Source organism: Pongo abelii, chromosome 8 (assembly GCF_028885655.2).
Source record: "Pongo abelii isolate AG06213 chromosome 8, NHGRI_mPonAbe1-v2.0_pri, whole genome shotgun sequence".
Taxonomy (NCBI): Eukaryota; Metazoa; Chordata; class Mammalia; order Primates; family Hominidae; genus Pongo; species Pongo abelii.
In genome coordinates, this window is record NC_071993.2 from 14,673,616 (window position 1) to 14,698,593 (window position 24,978).

The 24,978-nt window shown below is 44.3% G+C and overlaps 1 protein-coding gene and 1 long non-coding RNA gene across 12 annotated transcripts in view; one reads left to right on the top strand and one right to left on the bottom strand.

Moving 5' to 3' along the window:
• The window catches only part of FAM107B (family with sequence similarity 107 member B), a 258,097-nt gene that overhangs the window by 13,350 nt on the left and 219,769 nt on the right, over window positions 1-24,978 (bottom strand). The window contains exon 1 of one of the 11 annotated variants that reach the window (XM_054521980.1): window positions 16,501-16,518. The exons of the other annotated variants lie outside the window; for them this stretch is intronic. The gene's annotated coding sequence lies outside the window, so the exon portion shown is untranslated. Of the gene's footprint in view, window positions 1-16,500; window positions 16,519-24,978 lie in introns of those variants that run through there. 11 annotated transcript variants of the gene reach the window in all.
• Window positions 883-2,705, top strand: LOC112135171 (uncharacterized). The gene is made up of 3 exons (XR_002916458.2): window positions 883-969; window positions 1,329-1,511; window positions 2,470-2,705. It is a non-coding gene; the product is annotated as an uncharacterized LOC112135171 (long non-coding RNA).

The following is a 24,978-nucleotide window of genomic DNA, read 5'->3' on the forward strand; positions in this document are numbered from 1 at the left end:
CTCTAAGTTTCAGTGCTTGTTGTTTCACTTGTTGGTCAACAGGCACCAGACCCAGGTCCTTTACTGCTAATCCTTCAGCCTCAGCAAATCAATCTATGCTACAAACATATCAATGCTGGCCCTGTGCCAGTGGAAAAGGCTTCTAGTTCTCAGCACGGTACTCGCTGGCCTGTGACACTGGTCACTGTCTCCTTCCTTAAGCACCTTGTGGGCTTCATCCTGCTTCTATCGTTCCAGGTCTTTCCTCAAACGTCACCTTCTCAGAGAGGCCTGACCTCCTAGTCGCCCTGCTGGAAAGTATGACCCTGGCCCCAGCACCTCCCTGTGTTATGTTCTGTCCACCAAACCACAGCAACATCTTTACAAAGTTAATGTGAAAATAAACAGAATGAAAATCCAAAGGCTAAGCCAACTGAAAAATAATGTAGCTGCAACATTTATTTAAATATCTTAAATATCACTGCATGATTAAGGCTCAAAATTATCAAACAATAAGGCATATACAATAAATTACACCAAACATTCCTCAGACACTATTTGCATTGATCTTTTAACAACAAGAATGCCTGCAACCTGAACTGAATTGAGAATTACAAACCTTGCAGAGGGTGACTCAGGGAACCCATCACAGCCAGGCTGATTTCAACACACTGTCCCACGGAAAAACGTGCTCCTCGGCGAAATTCTAAATGCACTACATACACCTCTGCGCAGCCACAGGTGTCTGAAAACTCAACTGCAGTTTCCTTCTAGTTAATCATAGACCAAGAAGGCTACAAACTTCCATAAAAGGCTCTGTATTTCTGCCCTTCCCCATAGATAATCTCCATGACGCCAAACCCAGACAGACAACTGCCTCTGACCTTGACCTCGTTATTACAGTTGGGGAGGAGCTGGAGGGAATGTGACAGAAGAGCCAGCCTGCGATCAGCAGCGGGAAGAGCGAAGAGCGCATGCAAAGGCCACAGGGTAAGAGGGTGCCTGGGGGGGATGAGGAATGGCAAAGCAGCGAGGGTGGCTGCAGGGGAGGGAGGGATGATGAGGATATAGAGCACGGGAACTTGAGCACCAGTGCTGGCATTCTTGTCTTCACCCTGAGGGCCACGGGGTCATTTCCAGGTTCTGAGCAGAGTAATGACAGTATCTGACTCATGAGTTCAAAGATTACTCCAGCTCCTAGGTTTAGAACCGGCTGCAGGCAGGCAGGCAGGCAGGCAGGCAAGGAGTCAGGGCGGCAGCTGCAAAGGTCATCCAGGTGAGAGATGCTTTAGACTCACGCAGCAGCAGCACAGGTAAGCGGAGCGCCTGATTCAAGATGTATTTTAAAGGTAAAGTCTCTGGGACTTCCTGAAGGACTGGACCCGAGGCGTGAAAAGCACAGAGGAATCAAGGATGACTCGGAGGTTTCCGGCCTGAGCAACCATAAGGCTCAAGTTGCCATGACGGGAGGCTGAAAGAGCAAGTGGATCTGGGACGTGTCGAGTCTGAGATGTCTGATCGACATGGAAGAGGTGACACTGAGAGGGCAGGTGCAGCCAGCGCTCAAGCCCGGGTGACACGCTCTCCTTTACCTGACTGACTCGCTCTCCTTTACCTGACTGACTGGCCCTCCATGGCCTCAGGCTTTGCCTGCCCTCTGCTTTCCGTCCCCTCATCCTCTGTCCTGCACTCCCACTTCTTCCTCAACTAGAGACGGCATAAGATGCCCACTTAGCCTTTCCTGGACATCAGTGTTGAGGTGCAAACATGACGTGGGCCTTGTTGCCAGGAGGGAGGTTGAGCTTCCAGTGCGCAGAATGAAATGACTTTAGTTCTGAATCTAGGAAACAGGCCCTAGCTTGGGACTTTTTTCTGACTTCTCTTTAGATTTAGTTGCTTGGAAGTCTTTCTTCTCACATAGGACCAGTGGGGTGAGGGGCACCCAAGCCTGTCTCCTATTAGAGAGACACGGGCACTGGGAGCCGGTGGAGGAGGGGAGGGCTGCGGCTGACTTTTTAGACACTTGTGGCTGCACAGAGGTGTGTGTAGTGCATTTGGGATTTCAGCCCAGGAGGATGTTTTTCCGTGGGACAGTGTGGTGAAGTATATGTATATGCTGTCAACACACGGGCAAACACCTTCCTTCTTTTTCACTGGTTTGTCCTTCTTCACAACTGGAGCTGGAAAAGGGGGTGCACAGGAGCCTCTCAGTCTGAGTTAAGCATGGAGACCTTAAGCCTGTCCTCAGAACAGGTGGCACCGTCCCTGCAGCTCCTCATGCACAGGCCACATTGGGGTCTGGAAAATGGTCACTTAGTAACAAGGGGGTGAACAGGCCGGAGCAACCCCTCCTTGAGTCTCTGTACTCAGGGCAGTGGTGGTGGCGGGAGAATCATGTGGGATCTGGGTTCCAGCTGCTTCTCAGTGACACCCCGCCCTGGAGCTGTGACTAGCACATGGCAATAACCATCACTATGACCTTCTTCACAGCTCTCTTCCCTCTGCCAGCCATCCTGCTCACTGCTACCAACGCTGGAAAATACAACTCTGGTATAAGGCAACTCTTGCATCTCACAAATCCTATCTTCCGATCAAGCTGAAACAAACGCTGTTGCTCCCCACATCCTCACACCCCGCCTTCCTCCACCAGCGTGCTTATAGCACTGCTCCCTCCGAAGGCATGCTGAGGCTTTTCCCACTGCAGCCCCGGATCTCCACAAAGCCAAACTCACGCATCCAGCAGATCCAAATAAATGCCGCATCTGCCCTGATGCCTTCCCAAATTCTATGGGATGTTCTTTGTTCTCTTTTCCTAGTATTCGTCAACCACCACCTTGTATTACAGCAACATGGATATAAATCTTATCCTCTCCTCACTGCAAAGAACATGTCTGGTTTATGTTCTATTCCTTTGACCCCTTGGACTTGTTCAGAAAGCATTACTTAAATGAAGTAACAAACGCATGGGCTAACGACAGAGGGTGTCCCTGAGCCATTTGGATTTCACTGCCATAAGGTATAGTGCAGAAAGTGGGGTTGAGCGGCCAGGTACATTTCCTCACTGAACAACAAGGAATCCAGGAGCCTGAGAGTAAAGATGGGGTAGAAATGTCTAGAGGTACAAGTACTTTGCAAGCAAATATTATTACTGACATGAAACAACGTTTCTAGAAATAAACACAAAGATAATCTTGTCACAGTCACTTCACTGGTCAAGTAACCTACTCAAAGTAACTTTTTTTTAAATGTATTAAGTCAATTAAAGAAAACCAGGACCAGCTCAGGGAAGGAGAAATAAAACTGGTTTGAGATCCTGGACAAAGCTTAACTTCCCTGACCCCCAGCTCTCCTATGTGTAAAATGAATGTTGTAAAAACTGAGTAAAATGTGTATGCAAGGACTCTCTCTAATCCCTGACACAAACATGAGAACTCAATAGAAGCTATTATAAGCCCAACTACGCGACCAGCAACATTACATACTTTATTTAGAGGCCTGGAAAACTCTGTATAGGAAACTCTACTTCTCTGGGCTTTGATTTCTTCAAAACTGTAACTTCAGTTGAATGACCCACAGACTTTCTCACTGATAATGTTCAATGGTTCTTGGACCTATTCATGCAACTAACATAAGAAGCTTCTGGAAAGTCTAAAAAGGTCTGTCTATCACACTGCCAAGGTGCTGCATGAAGTTCTGAATGGCTCCAGTCGTTCAGAGTGGGGCAGGAAACAGACAGGCCTGATGACAAGGGCCTCTCGTGCCGTTCTGAATGGAGGGGACTCACTGAAAGATTTTTAAGCTGTTGAGTAATAACAGAGAATTGTATTTCAGACAGACACACTATGTGTACTGAAAAATGCTGCCTGATGAGAATTCTACCTTTAATTTCCATTAGGCAACACATGGAAGTCATTATTCGACTCTACTATCCCAGAGGACTGGGAAATCCCATATTTACAGATGGATTTTGAGTCCTTGCTTTTCATGTTTTTCCCTTTACAAAGTTCACTCCCGGCCCAGCTCTCTGGCTATCCCAGGCACTTCTGTTGACTGCTTTCCAGAGGTGAATTACCATTCCCTTGGAAAACTTTCACAACTGGGCTGATAAAACAAACCCAGACCGCAGCTGGCTTGCCCCAGCAGACTGCTCTGGCTCCATATCTGCATATTTCTACATCAAACAGATGAATTCAAAACCTAATCCTCTAATATTTAAAAATCAGAATTTAGAGATTATGCTAATTTTCATGTTTACCTAAATATTTAAGACCTAATTCTATCTAGAAGCACTAATACTTGAATCCTTTCTAAAACAATCTCTTGGCACATGGCAATGTGTACAGTTTACAGGTGCGCTACCACCAACCAAAGTGAAACAACCTTTTGAACTGCAAAAACTTCTGGAAAGTTAAAATAATTCCAAGATACTTTTGGAGAATCTGTTTCCTAAGCTGTCTCTAAGATTCTGCCAACCCTCTGGCAATACCCTGAGAAACCCAAGTTACGTAAGGCGGAGGCGGCAAACTCCAGGCCAGGTCAGCCTGAAAACGGAAAGACACCTCTTAGATCCAAAGCCTCTCTCTCAGCACCCACAGTTCCCAGACAGGCAGGAGCCTGAGTTCCGGTAATAATTTTTCCCAAAGTGCAGTTGGTTTCATCACAAACTCCTGACTTGCCTGGCCCTAAGGCAAACCTAAAAATTTCCATCTTAGACCGGGCAACGGACAAGTGCCCAGGGGATTTCTGTGGCCACCAACCTGGTGCACCAAGGCTTAGAAACGACGTCCCACCAGAATCATCTGCTTAAGTGCAGAGATGTTATGGTTTCATACTCTGCCAAGCTCCACTACAGCTATAGGACAGTCCCCTGTGGCTTCCCAGGATGGTCATTTAAAACAATGACGAACTCAACAGACTTGCCGCCAATATGCTGCTGTACAAATGCCAAACAGTGATGCTCTTGGGAAAGTATCAAATTCATTTCCTCATCAGTTTTTTCATCCCCCGAAAATGTATTTTTACAAATAAGGCACATATTTTATATTTAGAAAATGGCAGAGGAGGAGGGAGTGAGTACTAAGGAGGGCAAGAAACATCCGACAGATATCTGCCTACACCACAGCAACCAGAAGCTGGCCCAAGTGAGGTGGGTACGACCAGTAGGTGGCGACAGCTCCTCAACTAATGAGGTGTCCAGACCCGGAATGGCAGGTCCGCTTTCCTTAGGACAGCCAGAGTGGAGCAGCCATGCCCGCTCTGCCCTCCTGCACTGTAGTCAAAGCACACCCCAAAAGCAGTTGGCCATTCTGAGAGATGCGGTGAAAGGAATCCATCTTGGAGTTGGTGTCCATGTCACCTGGGGGTATATGTAAGCTTCCCCTGTCACTTGGTCCTCATATGGCCCATGAGGTAGGGGTCATGACTTCCCAGTCTCCAAATGAGGCTGACAGCTTCAAGAGCATGGGTTTGGGTGGGGCAACCTGCATCTGCATTCCAGCTTCCTCACTTGCTCTATGTGATCTTGGGTAAGGGCCTTCGCGGGCTCAACAAGGCAACAATGAAAAAGGACTGACAGATCTCACAGGGCTGCCATGAAGAGTAAATAAGAAATGCACCCGCCGGGCCGCGGTGGCTCACACCTGTAATCCCAGCACTTTGAGAGGCCGAGGCGGGTGGATCATGAGGTCCAGAGATCGAGACCATCGTGGCCAACACGGTGAAACCCTGTCTCTACTAAAAATACAAAAAGTTGGGCGTGGTGGTGTGCACCTGTAATACCAGCTACTCAGGAGGCTGAGGCAGGAGAATCGCTTGAACCCAGGAGGCGGAGACTGCAGTGGGCTGAGATTGCGCCACTGCACTCCAGCCTGGAGACAGAATGAGACTCTGTCTCAAAAAAAAAAAAAAAATGAAATGCACCAAACGCAATGCCTACAACACAGTAAACCTTCAATAGATGTCACCTGCTATTAGCGCTGTCGCTGGCAATGAATAAGAATAAATTAGTAACAATAATGCTGTCACTGCTGCCCAAGGTTACCCAGCTACTAAAGAGCAGGACCAAGATTTGACCTTGAGTCTGTGTAATTCCAAAAGGAAGCTCTAAAGCACTCCATGGGCTGGGATGACGGATGGAGGAACCAGGTTTGACTTTAACAGAATGATTTCCTGTCTCTCAACAGGACTTTAGAAGCTTTCTAATATCACAGCTTTACGATCCCAAACAGAAAACCTCTAAAGGATGACATTAAAGTGAGATGGGAGGCAGGAAAGACATATTTCATTAAAACATATGAATATAAATGCTTTTTTATAAGAATGTTAACGGCAGGCCATTCATAATAGTCCCAAACTGGAGGCAACTCAAATGTCCACTAACAGTACGATGGGTAAGTAAACAGCGCTGTGCTGATGTAATGGAATACTACGCAGCAATGAGAACGAACTGGCAATTCTGCAAACAAAGCACAGCTGAATCTCACAAATACAACGTTAAGCAAACAAAGCAAGATGCAGAAGAGTATACACGCACGCGTCCATGTACATAATGTTCAAAACCAGGCAAAACCAACCTTTGATGTTAGGTGTCAGGATAATGGTTATTTCGGGAGTGAATAGATGGCAGTACAAATGGGGCTTCCAGGGCCTGGAAAAGATCGTTTCTGGATAATACAGATTCTGGTGACACAGGTGTGTTTCCTCTGAACATTCACCCTCAATCGGTACACTTTTTTGGTGCATGTCCTCCTCTGCATGTGTAAGAGTACATGTGCAACAGCTATTAAAATTACTATCCACAAGTCACTTGGTTGCTGCTGCATAATGACAATTCTGTCATTTCATCCATCTTAAACTGTGCACAGTCCATGGGAAGTTATACAGCATAATGGAAAAAAGCATCAGGCTTGAAGACCACCCATCTTGAATGAGAATCCCTGGTTAGGTCACTCATCAATTATGTGATTTTATAAAATTATTTAACCTGAGTCTTGATTCCTCAACTGGAAATCAGAGCTAGTACACTTGCATGTGCAGAGTTGGTCTCAGCATTCTTGAAAACTCATGGAAAACATCTACCATCCACAGTACTTGCCCATGTGGCAGATGCTCAACAAAGTAGGCAAACAGTCCCAACAAACCAATTCATTACTCTAACTCTCCGTTACTTAATGTTCCATCAACATGAAAGTGAATGACCGTATACCACAAGTACACTAGTTTAGACAAAAAAGAATAATGATGAACCCAATCTTGGCCTCTGCTCATTTCTCCAGTGCAGACAGGGAAGGGAGAAAGTGTTGTGGAAGAAAGAAAATGACTGGAGCAGGATATCAGAGAGGCTTGTGCCAAAGTTGGGTACCCAAGACTCAGCTGCTATCTGTCAGAAGAAAGTGAGGCTGATGGTCAACCAATGAAGTTTGGGTTGCTCTCTATGGAAACTAGCAAATTACTCCTGCAACTAAATTTCTTCGGCCTTGTAACTCCCCAAAGTCTGAATCTTGGCTAAAAAGAGGCATTTTCTATATTGTCCAAATATATCATGATCAAAGCCAAAGTTGAAAAAAAAAAAAAACCGCAGTTCTTGCATAATCTAGTTTTGCCAGGAAGTTGGATACTCAAACAAACTTAGAAAAGACTGAAGACAAAATATAGAGAGAAAATGAAAACAAAAACAAAAATACTCTAGTGTGTGAGAACAAGAAGTCTCTAGATAGAAGAAAACTAATATAAAATAAATAAAGATTCATTCAATTCCTGGCTCAGGGGAGGAGGTAAAAATGGCTTAAGGGGTGAATAAAATCCTTCAAGGGCCCACAGCCAACTATAACAGCCCCTTGTCTTGGCAAGAGGCTGATCCTTGGTGACTTTTTTCACCCAGTTGAAAGTCCTAGGACTGCAGATAAGACATAAACCCTGCACCCTCACTTCCTCTACTCCTGTGCAGATTCTAGAATTCCCTGGTAGACTGCAGAACTACCCTCATCCTGTGAGTAGTACCTGGTGGGAGGGAGGAACGTCCCCTACGTTCAGCCAACAGCAGCACATCTATGGGAGAAACGAGAAGGGCAACCAGACGTCTGCCATGTTCACCATGTGGACGTGACACGCAGTCAGAGCCTGCTCCACTCTGCAGCTCTGGGCGTCCCAGCCTCGTCAGTCCCATCTGAAGCCCCAAAGCACACAATGTTCATCAACCAAACAGGTGCATTTGGGCTTATTCCCAAGACAATGGCTGGGCCTGAGAACTATTCCAGAGAAATTTCACCCTGAGAAGGACCTTGGCTAATGTTCCCCAGACCAACTGCTACCTAGGAGTTGGCAGTGTCACTTGGCTTGTCAGGTGTTTTTTCTGGTAAGAAGTGCCTGTGCTTCTGGCCCTCAAGGTCTGTCCCCAAGGGCTGTGATCCGTGGTCACTAACAGACAACAAATGTCATCCTTCAAATATTCACAGCAACAACATGTTTCTATCTGCATGACAGTCCACACCCGGCGGGGCTTTCTCAGGCCATCCAGGGCTCCCTCCTTTGGTGACACTCTCCTAGGCCTCTCCTGGGTCTGGGGCTGGTGTCTATTTTCTTGCTGATGCGAAGGCAGCCTCTGGACCACCCTCCCTCTGTCCTCCCCGTTCTCCCCCAGCTTTCTGCCCACACTTCCTCTTCCCTCCCTTTACCACCACCAGCAGTCCAGGCAGAGGGCCACAGCCCTGTCCTCTTCTCTCGGTCACGCCTCTGGAGACCCCACACACCTTTACCCCTTCTGCTACAAGAGCTGTTTCTAAAGTGTGTGTGGAGATAGTTTCTGACTTCCCAAGCTCTGGCTCTGAAATTCCAACTTCGTACTGGAATGTTCACCTCAGAATCAACTGGCGTCAAGTTGAGCTCCACTTTACTCGCCATTTACTGAAGGCCTCCGAGGTGCCAGACACTGCCCAGGTGCTGGAAAGGACACTGAAAGGACAGAGACGACCCCACCCCACAGGGCCTACACTGTAGCAGAAGTCATCCCAGGCAAATTTGAGTTGGAGCTATTGTTTCTCAAAAGCAACAGAGACGACAGCACACACACCATTCTTCCGCTGAGAAACAATCCCTCGCAGTCTTCCCTTAACTTCCTTATTTCTCCCAAAGGTTCCATCTCACAGGTTTCAACCCTAAGTACAGAATCGATCATCAGTTCCCTTCCATAAACGCATCTGAAAATCGCCCCCTATCACCAGTCGCTCATCTCTCATCCTGGGAATTGTACACTTGGCTTCATGGCCTCCATCCCCGCCGGCTGCCTTTCCCTCTAATCCAGCTGCATCCTCAGTCAAATCCAATGAGCTAACTCATTTAATCAGATCAGGGCTACCAAGCCGAGCATCAGTGGTCACCTCAGGGGAGGATGCTAAACTGCTTGGCCTTCTGTGGCCCCCTTCTCGATAGTGGAGTCCTCAATTACCTTTACAAATGTGTGGTTCTTAACTCTCTGGCATCAACTCCAGGCAGCCAGTACACACCAAGCCCGTGCACGTTCCCATCTCCACCTCTGCTCCCGATTTCCTCCTGGGCAGAAATCCCTCCTCCCTGGCCAGTAAAACTCCAGGCACCTTGCAAAGACCAACTCACAGCCTGCCTCCCCCAGTCTTCCCAGGTCCTCTCCAGAGACATGTCCTCCTGTTTGAACTGCTGTGGAAGACTCCACTGGACGCCCCTCGCCCCAGGCACTTCCCCGCCTGTGGGCTAATTTCCCACATGTTTCCACACTGTCTCCCCTTGAAGGACACAGAAGTGAATCTCTGCAGAAGGGAAAGTCACTCTGCAGAGAGTGACTTCCATTCTCTCCCCTATGCTCTGGCACAATGGCTTGTACATAAGCCATACAAAGTAGCAGCGGCCTCACAGTGACTAGCAGATACAGAAGAGCTAGGAGAAAGCTGGAGCCGCTGACTCCTTGTGCCTCTGGCTGACCTCCAGAGGCCCGCAAACCTCTCGTCTTACCTCCTATTTCCTTCCCCAGCCCTGGGCTGTATGTCACACTGTGTGTACCTTATTAAAACATACTGAATAGGCCGGGCACGGTGGCTCACGCCTGTAATCCCAGCACTTTTGAGAGGCTGAGGTGGGCATTTCACTTGAGGTCAGGAGTTTGAGACCAGCCTGGCCAAGTAGAAACCCCGTCTCTACTTAAAAAAAAAATAATAATAATACAAAAATGAGCCAGGCATCGTGGTGCATACGTGTAGTCCCAGCTACTTAGGAGGCTGAGGCACGAGAATCGCTTGAACGTAGGAGGCAGAGGCTGCAGTGAGCCGAGGTCGCGCCACTTCACTCCAGCCTGGGCAATGCAGTGAGACTCCATCTCAAAAAAAAAAAAAAAAAAGTATCGAATCAACAGGGTAATACGGGCGGCTTAGAGAATCCAAATGGAGGAACTCACCCCACCAAGTCTTCCCTGGCTCCTCCTCAGTGTTTCCCCTTTACACTCCTGCAGGACTCCATTAATACCTCTCGTAGCATACTAAAGTCTGCTTCTATTAAAATTAAATTTGAAGTTGCCTTCTTTCTCATGTTAACCCCACAAAGGGAAGACCTGACTCGCACTCAATTCTTAACCTCAGAAACATCTCAGTCACATAGCGGTCAGCTGAAATTGACCAGAAAATGCTCACCTTACACTTAGAAGGGCAGACATCAGATTTCCAAAAGGAGCCAAAAGCAGAGTAGGGGAGGTCAACCCACGCTTTGAACAAATTCTGTCTTCATTTGATCTTGAAAGAGCTCAGAACTAGTAAGACATAATCTTCTTAACACATAACGGTACAGAGAACCAAATACCCATTTCTCTAACCAACAGACGTGCTTCCTTTTGAATAAGATGGCTCAAAAAAAATCCTCACTAAAAGTCCGTAACATTAATTGCTGTGTATCAACAGTGAGTCTTTTGCCAAAGAAAGATAACTTAGACTTTTGTCTGGTGGGCAATAGATATATTAGTACACTGGCTTGCATAAATATTCCCATGAAATAATTAGTTCATTAATACGCAGCACATTAATCTGCAAAAACTTCTAAGCAATCAAAATCCTGCCCAATTAATGGATTTCTTTAATAACTGATTGCCTGAAACTCATTGGCCTTAAAATTGATAAATTACACTTATCAAATAACATTTGATAGATGACTATTAAGTGATTTGGAGTTTCTCTCTCCTATGTAAAGTAGCTTGATGAAATCTGAAATTCAATGACTCTTGATTTTACCAGCAAAGCACGTTCTGTGGTCTAACAGTGTCACCCAGTGGTAAAAGGCACAGTTTGGTGTTCAGGGGAGCTGTTGCTTTTTAAAAGAAATAACCCGTCATATGTGTTTCTTTACTAAAAGGAAAAGAAAAAAATACTTTTTTGAATTGCAAGAAGAAAACTAGTACGTAAATTCTAAAAAACATGACTGGCACAGAAGAGAGCAACTCTTCAACCAAGGCCACTCTGAAGCCTTTGGAGACCACTCAGGAAGGAGCGTGCAGTCCTGAGCTCGGCCTCCTGAGCTCGGGAGAGAGGCACGGTGGTGTAGGACCCGTGACTCAGGAGCAGTGCAGAAGGAGTTGGAATCAGCCCGTTCTCCAGGCCAAACGAGAGACCACAGGCCACCCTCGCTCTCAGCTGCACTGTGTCCTTCCTGCTTTGCCCGTCTACCATGCAGCCACAATTCTCTAAAGTTCAGCTCTTCCAGAAAAAAGAAACAAAAAGCAGCCAATTCTGTTCCAAGGTTCACTATCTGATCCTAAAAACTTAAAAAAAAAAAAAAAAAAAAAACCCAAAAACTCTCATATGGTGAAGCTTAACTGAAATAATAAATTATTTAGCTTCCTTATCTGCAAAAAGAGAAGGTTGTGCCAGATGACCCTTGAGATCCCTTATTAGCGAAATGTTCTGATAATAAAGAAGAGTTTGGCTTATCTGCTGGTCTCCACCACACAGGCTTATAATCAAGAGCCCTACAGCTCTTGTCCCACCCTGAGGGCCTGACTGACCTGTGGAGGGCCCCACCTTCGCCTCCATTCACTCACCCCTGTTCCCAAGAACCACTGACTTCTCTACCTGAAGCCTATTTTGAGTAAGTTTTTAGGTATGGATGCTGAATTACCCAAGCTGTACCCACCCTCACTCCAGGCACCCCGAGGACAGACTCAACTGCTTGGCCCAGGGTTAGAGAGGCCCACGTGGGAAGGCAGAGTGGAGCAGATGTTATTTAACCAAAAGTCTGTATCCTGGGGCTCCCAGCTATCACAGTGAAGAAACACATTTTTTAAAAATCAAGACCCTTGAACTAGCAGCAGTAGTCACCCATACCATATACGATAAATAAAAGTAAGCCAGTGTTTATTCTTCTTTGCAAAAAATCACCTATACCAACACCTGTACATTACAGCATCATTCAGTTAATTCCAGTCTGAATCCCAGAAACTCTCCTGAAATCAAGCCACAGTTCAGCCCTATTTTTCCTCCCTAGTTTTTCCTGACATACCTTTGCTTACTCTATAAATGCACGGATATTCTTCTTGCTTACTCCCACCAAAGCCCAAATACACATGAAAAAAAGTTAATGATGAAGTTTTTCTTATTCCCTTACATTTAGAAAATCAGCATCTACTCTCATAGACTACCTGTAAGAAGACAAATTTCTGCTACTCTCTTTCTGAAGAGTTTGTTGGCGATGTGTAGCAAAAGGCCTTACCATGAAACACTTTGAACGTAGTAATTCCACTTTTAGGAATTTACCCTAAAGAGATCAACAGAGATGTAGACAAGTGTACACAGAATGATATTTATTCCAGCATGGTCTATGATAGTGAAAAAATGTAAGCCATTTAAATATCTAATAATGGAATACAGTGCAGCTTAAAATCATCCATTATTAGAATAAATAATGAAAGGGAAAATATTCACAAGGCACTAAATAGGAGAAAAACATTAGGCTCCAAACACTATGCCCTTTACTTTGGAAAATAAATGCCTACGTGTGTGTCTGTGTGTACAAATGCACAGCATGGTGATCCTCAAAGTGTCATCTCAGGGTCCGAGGCATCGGCACTATCATGCAATTAGTTAAATGCAAATACCTGAGATGCAGTGAATCAGAGTCTCTGGGGGGTGGGCCCAGCAACCTGTGTTTTATCATGTTTGCTAAGTGTCACATAACCTTTGCAGTAGACATTAAATTTATTCCATCGTACAGATAGGGAAATTAAGGCCCAGCAAGGCTAGGTGACTTGCCTAAATCTACAAGGCTAATTAAGTGGCAGCATCATGCAGCTAGCTCCAGAGTCCATGCTCTGGGCCACTTTGTACAGCACCTCTCTATATTAACTCTCCTATTTGGACGTGTGCTCTTTCTGCTAAATTAATGGCAGGATGCATCCCACTGTTGTCTGATCATCTTCATAGTGGTTTAGCGCTTCTGTTACAAAGCTATTGATCTGGGGGTTAGGGTTGTCTTGGGCTCTATCACTAACATCCCCATTAATATACCTCTTGATGAATACCTGGTTGACATCTTTGAAGGCTAAAAACAGATATTTAGATCTAAGTGCACATTAAATACCAGCACACATAAGCAAAAACTTGAATGCCATCAGCAATGACATGCAGCATGATACTGACTAAACACACAAGGCACTTGTTGCCTGCTAGAGGGGAGCGGCCACGTGGCAATCCCATGCACAGCTTCCAAATCACCTGGCCCCCATCTTTGAAACTATACAAGTTTTGATTGACTTCTTTTCCTTTTTTGGTTTTTGCATGATTTCAAAATTTGCATGTAACAGAATCCTTATTTATATTATGTGATAGTCACAAAATTAAAATTGATAAAATAAAGTTATCACACTTAATTCCTAAATTGCAAGTTCCTGAATAAAGAGGTCTCCCTTGGAATTTTTCTCCTATGTTATTTTCTGAGGAGAAAACACCTCGGTCATTCATCTCAGGAAACTACAAAGAGGATGGACTGAGAAGATGGTTGATTTCAGCCTAATCATTCCTGAGAGGAAGGAAACTACAGAGACCACGAAAAGCTTCCTGCTGGGCTAGCTTTCAAAGCCCTCAAACATTCCTGTCTTCAAGAGCTGAATAATAATTCCGTAATATTTATGACCTGGCCCAACTGGCCAAACCAACTAATACTTTCAAAAGAAGAGACTATCTTCAAACAGACTTAATGACAGAAACTTTAGAAGGAACACAGAGACCAGGTGTTCAACTTCCTCATTATGACAGATGAGGAAACTGAGGCCCAGAGAGATGAAATGACTAAGTTAAGAGAGTGGCAAAGACATTCTGGACCACACAGTGGCAAAGCTCGGACTAGGACCAAGATCGGAGTCTGGTCCACTCTTCACTACCCAGCACTGCCTCTCACTTCTGACTGCTTTGCAAATTTTCTAAATTGATTGTCCACATTTTCTACTGATCTGTGGGTGTTTTGGCACTGTGAGTAACACCACCATTAACATTACCTCTGGATCAGTAACTGGATGGCATCTTTGAAGACTAATATGTTTCAACTGTAAGTACACTTTAATAACAGCTCAACAGTTTTATCTGCTTCTATAGCCGATCAAGTTTTAAGATAGTACAAAGTCATCATGATGATTTTTAAAGCTTCTCAAGCTAGGCGAAAACTACCCATCTGCCTTTTGTAAAATTTGCAGTATTACCATTGAGCAGCTACAATGTTTAAAAACCAGTGACTGCTCAGACACAGTTATTTAGACATCCTTTAAGTCCCTACTTCCCACTGCATCTTGCTCCTACTAAAACCTACTATTCCTCAAGCATCAGCATTAAGAATGAAATTAAGTAAGTTGGTGAACAAATTAAATTCAACCTTCAAAGTAAAGACCAGTCTAATTGACAACCTGACCCCCATATTCCCATCAGAACATAATGAATGCTCAAAAACCAACACAGATGGGCCCACATTACTACCACAAAAATAACCAGATGCCCCCTTTTCTCACCAACATGTATGATTGCAAATTCTTTACTGCATGGCCACTCTAACTCTACTTTAATCTCCTACCTCCTAGATAAAAGTTGTTGGGATACCCAATCACTGAATTGTTTCTGCCTCCTGGCCACATCCTAACCAGATCTGGTCCCATTTCCCTAATTCTACCTTCAAATCACCCAGTCCAACAACAACCCCAAGTCTGCCTTTCCAAAATAGTCCCAGGGTTCTTCTGGGTACACTGGCCCCGGCAGAAGCAAGTTAAATGAAGCCAACTTCTGTATAACTACACGTTGTGTTCCTGGTGGGTTCTGGCTGATGAAATTCGACACTGTTGTCTGAAGTCACTAGTAAAGTATGGCAGAGTAGAAAGAACCTTAAATAAAAGGTCCACAAACCTAAATCCTGACTTCACTTCTCTGGGTTTGTTTCCTTACTGGTAAAATGACAGCCAGTCATCCTATCATTTTGTAAGTTTTTCATCTCAAATCTCCGTATATTGGCCAAATTGTGGGTCAAACAGGTTTGTTTCTACAGAAGAATATGTTCTAACTTCCAACCACTCACTCACTACAGGTTGAGCATCCCTTATCCGAAACACCAGAAGTGTTTCAGATTTCAAAGCTTTTCCAATTTTTGAATATGTGGTATATTTCTGAGTATCTACACTCTGAAATGCTTCGGTGAGCATTTCCTTTAAGCAGCATGTCAGTGCTCAAAAAATTTTGAATTTTGGAGCATTTCAGATTTCAGATTTGGGATGTTCAGCCTGTATTTCAATTTTGAAATACTGAATTAGTTAAGTGTTTGTCTGGAAAATTTCATTTTTCACTCTTAAAAAGAAAAAAGAGACCTTAATGCCAGAAACAACGGTAACAATGATGTGTTTTTTCTGTAGGCTTAAAATGTTCCATAATTAAAAGAATTTAAGTTGGCTCTTACTTGATTTCTGCTTCCGCAACGAAAACTGAGCGTGAGGATGGGACACATCTCTGTCTGGGTCTTTAGAGGATTGTCTGTCTCTAACCAAACCCTAGAGAACAGCTATTTCCACGGCCCAGGCCCTTTTAATTAAAGTCTGTTTTCCCACTTCCCTCTCTTCAGGCCACCTCGTGAGCTTTCTGTGAACAACCAATACGCAGGCTTCTCAGGGAGGACACCAAAAACAAGAAAGGAGTAAAGCAACAGCTGTCAGCAAGACCAGGACCCACAGCGCTCGCTGGTTGAGTGAACCTGATTGGCTGAACCAGTTACTATGTCTCCTACGGGGGAGCACGGGGTGGGCCTGAAGATCGAGATGGGAGCAAGACGTGGTCCAGGAGCTCCCAGCCTGGAGAAGAGAGCAGACGCGACAGACGCACCCGAGGGTCAACAGCTGTGAACACGGACAGCCTGGGGATCCAGGGGGAGGCATAGGGAGGCCTCAGGGACCAGATGCTCTTCCGACTGCACCTCCTGCCAGCTCCAGGGGAGGCACTTGTGCCCTTGTACACAGGTCCGTGAGGGTGCGTGGGGCGTAGGTAACAGCACCTGGCTGCAAGTAGCTGGAAGCGCAGGGCTCCTCTGCAGTTCACACGAGAATGCTGGACTTGGCCCAGGGCTGCTTCATCGCTTGGAGGTGGCAGGAGGGACCTGGGCTCTTCTCCTAGCCCTGCCTCAGCTGCCCCAGGCACACATGGGAAGAAGCGAAGGCAGGGACAGCCCCTGAGGAGGGCTCTCTCCAGCCGGGAAGGAAGGCACTCCCAGAAGCCCCCGGGGGCCTTCCTCCATCGCCTCATTGGCCAGAACAGTGTCACATGACCACTCTAGCCACAAAACGCGCCAGAAAAATGCAAATTGGCATCCAGCAGGGAAGAGGGGATGGCAACAGCTGTCAGGTGGACAATCAACCCTCCTCTACAAGTACACATGCGCGCGCGCACACACACACACACACACATACACACAGTTACCAACTGAATGCTGAGTCTCCCCAAAATTCCTATGTTGGAGCCCTAACCCCCAAAGTGACAGTATTTGGAGGTGGGACCGTTGAAAGGTAATTAGGTTTAGATGAGGTCATGAGGCTGCAGGGATATGATACATGATGGGATCAGTATCATTATAGGAAGAGGAAAAGAGACCAGAGCTCCTTCTTTCTCAATCTCTCTCCCTGTACTCTCCAGCCTCAATGCCATGTGAGGACACAATGAGAAGACAGCTGTCTGCAAGTCAAGAACCCAATCTGCTGGCACCTTGATCTAGGACTTCTAGCCTCCACAAGTGTGAGGAAATCAACATGTATTGTTTAAGCCACCCAGTCTATGGCATCTGTTATGGCAGCCTAAAGAGACTAAGACACATACAAGAGTCAACTGCCTTCAAAGGCAAGCCATCCTCCTGACAAGGGGCTCGCTAGGCCCCTCAGTTAACTACTCTGGATCCCAGCTCCAAGCTGAAAGGGAAACAAGAGCAATGGGAGTTTCTTAGAAGTGCTAAGTACTCGCAGCATCTATAATAAAAGCTGTAATAAGCAATAAAGATGAGAGAAATTTAGACCTTTTAGCCTCAGCTTTTCCATTTATGTGAAGCCTCCCTTTTAAACTAAGGGGGCTTTGGCAAAAGTTTAAAAGTAAACACATGTGTAGTGAGTGTGGGTACTGGAATAAGGGAGTAAACTACACTGCCTCTGAACTTTCCCTGATTCAACTCTGCACATTAATTCAACTCCCTCTGGAGGCTTGCGGTTCCAAGATGCCAAGCCTTGCCATTTTCCCACAGGCTGCCCTGCAGAGTCACGAGTAAACAAAAGCAAGGCAACCCCAGCTCCATGAGACCGTTCACTCACCACCGACAGTGATCTCAGTCACCCCATCACAGCACACCCAAACCCAGAAACTCGAAGTGATCTCCCCACAGGACTCAGCTGAAGCCTTTCACTATCTGTACGGACAGTAACAGACACAGGAAAACTCAAAAGCTGAATGGGAAAATGACCGCAGCCTGCAAGTGAGCATCCTACTTGGCAAACAAGGAACACAGAACGATCAAAGCCTAAAAACAAAGAGCTCACTGGTAAATACCCAGACATCGGGTGCCACATGTCTATATATAGAGCATAACAACTGTTTTTCTTACGGGAACGGAAAGAAGGCTGTTTTAGAAAATATTCAACATTTCAAAAATTCATGTAATTCTGGAGTTAAAAGAGGCCTTGGAGAAATATCACTTCATTTTAGTGATGAGGAACAGAGACATCAGTCATAATCCAGATCCTATAGAAGTGAAGTGATCCGATTCATCTTGACTCCAACAGGATGCTTTCAAGGATCATTTAAGACTACTGCAGTAATCTCATGTCTACTTTGTAGCATCCATCCTCGAGTCAATTCTCTGTCTGTCTCTCTCAAAACAAAGCCTTAATAGTCACTCCTCCCACTACACAAGTCTGTGAAAACCACCACCACCTACCACTGAGTCTGCACCTCTAGTCCTCAGCTGTCAGGTATGAGGACTTTTGCCCCAAGAACCAATACATATCCTCCATCAAGTTACTCACTCTGGCAATTCATTGCATTGCAATCAAGTCTGTTACTACCTAATAACTCTATGGCCAAGTGATGTTTGCCCAAAGTCTCAACACACCATCGAGGGATTTAAATCCTACAGCAGCAGTAATGACTCAGGGAAAGAACAGAAAAAGGTGGCGTGGCACCCCTTAAGTAAATGCTCCACCTGATACGAAGTCCACATGAAATGGAGAACTCGGCTTCTTTCCCTGAGTTACCCAAGTTGTCGTGCTCTCTTTTGTTGTAACAGGATTCATTACCCAAGAACCCAGCATCCTATCAGCTTTGACTTCACTCACAGCTCTTATCACAAAGGTCAGAACTTTTTTAACAGTACCTTTTTTAAGTTCACATAAATAGGAGCTACTGGTTACTTTAACTAAATGAAAAGGACAAGGACAAAGGACACGTTAACATACTCATAATGAAAACTTGTCTTTTACTGACAGCTGGTTATAAAGGAAATCATTCATCACTTCTAGAGGAACAATTGTAAAATAATTATCTAACAAGAAAATACAGATCATCATAGCTAACTACTTCCTTTATGCCTTAAAAAAATTTAATCTGAACAGCTTAATTACAGTGGGATAGTTTTACCTCCTTAAATGGATTGAGTATTTAAAAATGTAGCACAAAGGCCATGAAAAATGAGACAATTCTTTTAAAAGTTTTCAGAGGCAACTCAGAGTTGAAAGAACAAAATCTAAAAGTCATTCTCTACATTTTGGTTTACTGTGTTTTTTTTGTTTTGTTTTGTTTTTTGAGATGGAGTTCGGCTCACTGCAACCTCCACCTCCCAGTTTTAACTGATTCTCCTGCCTCAGCCTCCTGAGTAGCTGGGACTACAGGCGCCCACCATGCCTGGCTAATTTTTGTATTTTCAGTAGAGATGGGGTTTCACCATGTTGGCCAGGCTGGTCTTAAACTCCTGACCTCAGATGATCTGCCCCGCCTTGGCCTCCCAAAGTGCTGGTATTACAGGTGTGTGCCACCTCACCGGGCCGATAATCTTACAAATGTCAAACTGAGTAAGATTCCAATTATTTGTGAGTATACTTTATTCAAGATTTTAAAATTCAGTTTATAGTAGAAAGTACATAAACACAATGATACATGGGACATGTTAATTAGGAAGGACACTATTTTCCTTTTTTTTTTTTTTTGAGGACACTGTTTTCCTAATTTCATCTATGAATCTTTAGAATTGAAGACATAAACCTTATTTTCCACTTACAAAATATATTAGCTCTGGAAAAAAATCTCTGTATTACCATCACTATAAATTGTTATACCTGATAACAACATATTATCACCAGTATTAAGGAATCTCTTTTTCTCCTTCTATAGTTTAATCCACTGAAATGCCAGTCTCAATAGTCCCTATTTGTACCTTTCTGGCTTTATCAAATTCTCCCCAATTCTCCCCCAAAAAGGCTTCAGAGCCTTCTCGGTGGCCTGTGACAGTAGCTTTTCATATTTCAACCCTACAGCGGTTGGACTGTGCTTCCTGTCTCTCTACTTTTGCCACACATTTAGCCTCTCGGAGACCTGCCTTCTGTGACATACAGTGTAGTTCTATTGTAAAGGATTGCGAACTATTTTATTTAGTGTAGAGAAAAGAAAAATGACAGCCTTAGAGAAACAAAACATTTTTAATTTGAAAAGGACAGTCTGTGTGGTCACACCTACTCTGTGTAATTGCCTGTGATAACTGACTTGGCCATGTGTGACTCTCCCACCTAGAAATGATGCTTGGGAAGATCTTAGTGGGACGCACAGAAGGAAGGAGGATGCTGCAAAACATTGCCACTGTGATGACCAAAGTCCTAAACCCTAAAACGGGTCACGGTGAATCCACTCAATGGTGATGGAAATACAGCTAAGAAAGACTCAGTTATAAGCACTTTCCTTCTCTGCGCAATTAGACTTGCTCTAAAGAACTCGGATAAACTTTCTAAAATATCTCAGATCGGAGGCTTTCAAACCCACTTTATTTATATACAGTGATCCAATACCCACACACACCCAACAATGAAAAAAAAAATGAAGTCAAGGTTTCCAGGAGAAATACATAGCCTTTACAACACGCTGTATACTCTGATAAGTTCATTATTTCGGCCAGGCGTGGTAGCTCACGCCTGTAATCCCAGTACTTTGGGAGGCCAAGATGGGTGGATCACTTGAGGCCAGGAGTTCAAGACCAGCATGGGGAACATAGCCAAACTCCATTTCTACTAAAAATACAAAAATTAGCCAGGCACATGCTCGTAATCCCAGCTACTTGGGAGGCTGAGGCCCAAGAAAAGCTTGAACCCGGGAGATGGAGGGGTTGCAGTGAGCCAAAATCTCGCCACTGTACTCTAGCCTGGGTGACAGAGTAAGACTCTATTAAAAAAAAAAAAAAAAGTCATTATTTCACTTTGTTGTAATGCTTGTTGTGACCCACTAAACCAATTTTATGACCCACTAACAGACTGCCTAGCAGCTTGGAAAATCCTGCCCTAATTCACTTACTTAAACTTGCCACAATAATTTGGCAGCTCTCTTAAGACTAGTGAAAGCACACAAAAACGTCCAACAGAAATGTACATTGGATGAGCTTGCTCTATACCACCTGTCATGATCCCTTCCAAATGGGAAACATTTAAACAGCTTTATTTGGGTTAATATTACTGATAGTAAGACATCATCTTCTCTTCCACCTAATCTTTAAACTACCCTTCTCCAATTGTTAAAAAATAATCTCAAATTTTTTTTACCTGTGTGTGAATGAGGGAGGGAATACAAATTAAAGATGACTTCAATAATTATATCTGTTCACAGGTAAGTTTTTCCCCTACATCATGATGAAAGCTGAGGAATAAAGATGCCCGAGACAGTAAATTTCCCCACACTTACTAAAACACTTTGTAAAGCAGTTCCAACAGTTTCTCTATCCACAAATAAAATAAAATTAGCTTCAACTGCATTCTCCTTTTAAAAACAAAATCATAGTGAAAGTCAGTTAACAAGTTTCTTAATGCCAAAGCAATCATTCTATCTGTATAATTTTCTAAGAAGCTGAACAAAATTCCACACCCTTAGCTCAAATTAACAATGGGTAAGAAGGAAGTTCTCTGGTCCCTGGTACCAGGAACCAAACAGTCAAGGGCCATTTAACCCCACCACACAGGAAACTGGGCAAAAAGAGTAGGGGAGACACTAAGAACTGAGGCACTTTTCATACTGACCAAAAGAGATGAGGCAACAGTAATAGTATGAATCGCAGAAGGAGCTCAAGCTTTAGAGTCTGAGAAACTCAGCCCAGCTCTGCCATGTATCATCAGCTGGCCTTAGTTCAGCAGCAAAAACAACAAAAATAATTACTTAACTAATATTAGCTTTGAGCTGGGCAGTCCTAACTGCCATTACCTCAGTGAATTTTTACAACACTCTGAGGTAGGTTCTGAGGGCCAGAGAGACTAAGAAACTTGCCCAAATTCATACAATTAATAACAATTAATAATGGGAAGGCCAGGCTTCAAACACAGCCTGACTCCTTTTAAAGCGGTTCAGGGGGTTCAGGTAGCTTTCTGAGCCCGTTTTTCCTTGTCTTTACCTCCCAGGCTTGCTGCAAGGATTGACGCCTCTGGCCCATCCCAAGAGGCTCACTGCCACACATATGTCATATATAATTAATGTATAGTAGATAAGGACTCACCTGATCACAGGCATCTCAGATAAGCTGGCCTCGCCTGTTCAGAGAGTTAGAAATGGGCTTTTCCTTTATCTCCTTTTCCTCTACCCTCCCACTGCCTTACCCCACAAACACACCTCCCCCACAAATACTTCTCACCCACCTTATGGCAGTAGGACCTAGTTCACAGCACTGCAGGCATGAGAAACATGACACCCATCATGAGTATGTTTACTAAAGGAAGGGAGGTGCGTGCTAGCATTGCTCTGACAGGGCAAAAGTGCCAGGCAATTCAAAGCCAAGACAATGACAGTCAGAGAGCCATAAGGGCCGGAACTCAGACTGGGCAGGAGGAATGTGCTGGGAGAGCCATTAGATTAAACTTATTTACCCAACAAGGTCTTTGCCACCCAACAGAAGAGAGGCAGGAGAGGGATGAAGGCTGGTACTGCTGGTGTGAAATGGACTGGACCAGTTGTGACTTGGGGATCTGGCACAAATGAGAGGGGCAGGGTCTCAAATATGCCAGGAGTTCTGCTTAAGGCAATAAATAATCTCACAATGGAGTGTAGCGTTGCATAAACATTGGTTTTGGAAACAGGAAGTACCAGTACCAAGCAGCTAATAAGTTTCAACAGAACTTTTCAAAACAGGGTTACACTGTCCCTTTCTTTCCTGTGTAAGGTAGATGACAAATGCCATCCCCTCCAATCCTCTACCAAAAAAGTGGGCCAGCAGAAGCAGTGATGGGCGGTCAATGAAGTTAACCAAAGTATATCAACCAAAAGTTCATTTAACCAAGTGGATGAAAAATATGCCAATAATACACTATCACCCGATGACTGAATCAGGCATTTTTTAAAGCAAGTATAGAGCAATTGTGAGTATGCAAGCTCCTATGGTCTAATAAGTTACCTGTCAACGTCAGACCGAAATTGTTAGTTGTCATAGCAACAGTACACAACACTGCTGGCTCAGATTAGTCATAAGCAGTTGCGCTCTTTGTTTTATGTTATAAATATACAACTAATTATTATAAAAACTATCTTCCAAGTATTAAGAAATCACTACTTTCTCAAACCAGAGGGATTTATAACCAAAGTCATAATCTTGACTTGGAGAAAATCACCCATAAGCCTAAATGATATAAACTGAATTTATAAATGTTCGGGAAACAGGACATTGTTATTATAAAGTTGTTTAATGATTTGAAGTCATACGATGTTTTTTTACCTCAAGAAAAAAACATTGATTATAAAACTGACTACTGGATTAAATAATAGTATCTAACAAAAGCAGACTTACAAAGACATCTATTATTTTAATTAAGTAGTGATGACATTATGAACTTGGAATCATACTCCCACTGACATAATTTAATGCCTGATTATAAAACAAAGTATTCTAAACATTTTACTTCTGTCTTTAATCTAGTTTTATTTTGCTCACTCTTATTTTTTTAAATAAGTTATTCCCACCCCATTAGCAAGAAATAAATCTTGTTTTCTCTTAAAATGTTCACTTCAGAGATAAAAAGATTCGATTCAGTGACTTGGAAAAATTGGGCATTATTTGTTTCCTCACTGCATCTGCTGCTGAACCATTTTCTCTACAATTAAACATCATGGCTTTATCAAAGAACACAGGTCTAAACGTCAGAAATGCCAGGCCCAGTCCTTGCTCTGCCAGCCAGGAGGCTCTGTGCCTTCAGAAAGCAAGTTCACCCACTCAGCGTCAAAGTATCCTCACCTGAGCCCTGGCCTAGGCAATCAGAAGTCCTCACTAATCAGGACAGGCCAATGCTCAACTTGCAGACATCTTTCACACACACACACACACACACACACACACACACACCACACTGGGCAGTGCAATCAGGCCACATGTGACAGGCCTTTCAAATCCACACACCCTACCCCCAAAAGAGGAAACAGGAGAAATCTGATTTTACCTGGCTGCAAGTGCAATGCAGAATAACAAGGTGAGCCCTAGGACACCTCTGATCCATAAGAATCCACATTAAAGCTGCACTGCTGCCTGGGGCCCTCAGGACTGGCAGGTGACGAAGCACAGAGAGAAGACAGACCAAGCACATTCCCTTCTCAATACTCAATATACAAAAACAGCACTATTTGATTAACAATGATTAGCTTAAAGTGACTTTCCAGAGCGCTCGTCCTTCCTGTCATCAGAACTGACTGACTGGAAGGCCAGTAATTTGGTATCGGAAATTTACAATTGATAAAGTCATCAATGGTGACTCCTCCCAAATGCATAGAAGATCTAGAAATGCTGATCTCAGAGTTTCTGGACTGTTCAGGGCTTGACCAGGATTCTCTGGTTGAAAAAGGAAATACACCAGTCAGCACTCAACATGCCAGAGAGCAGCCCAGGCCAAAATATTCACATCTGTCAAGCCCCAACCTAACGACAGCTCAACTCTGGACAAAACAAAGCCGTGCGCAATGTTTAGACTTGACTGACACCTACTGTGTGCCCCGTGCTACTGCCCCTCACTCGAGATCTCCCTGGTCCATCTGGGCCACAGGCCACACCTGGCTTCACAAGGCATCCTGCCATGGAACAGCAGGCAAAGATTTAGAAGGCCACCTCAGCAAGTGCCACTTCTCAAAGATACCCAGATAGTTTTGTGGCTAAAACAAATATAGTACCTAGGTTTTCGTTATTGAATAGAAAACGTTCAAAACAGGAAATGTGCACTAAGAATGGACTTTCCCCCCATGGGATTGTCAGGGCCTCTCAATAGCTTCTCCAATGCCC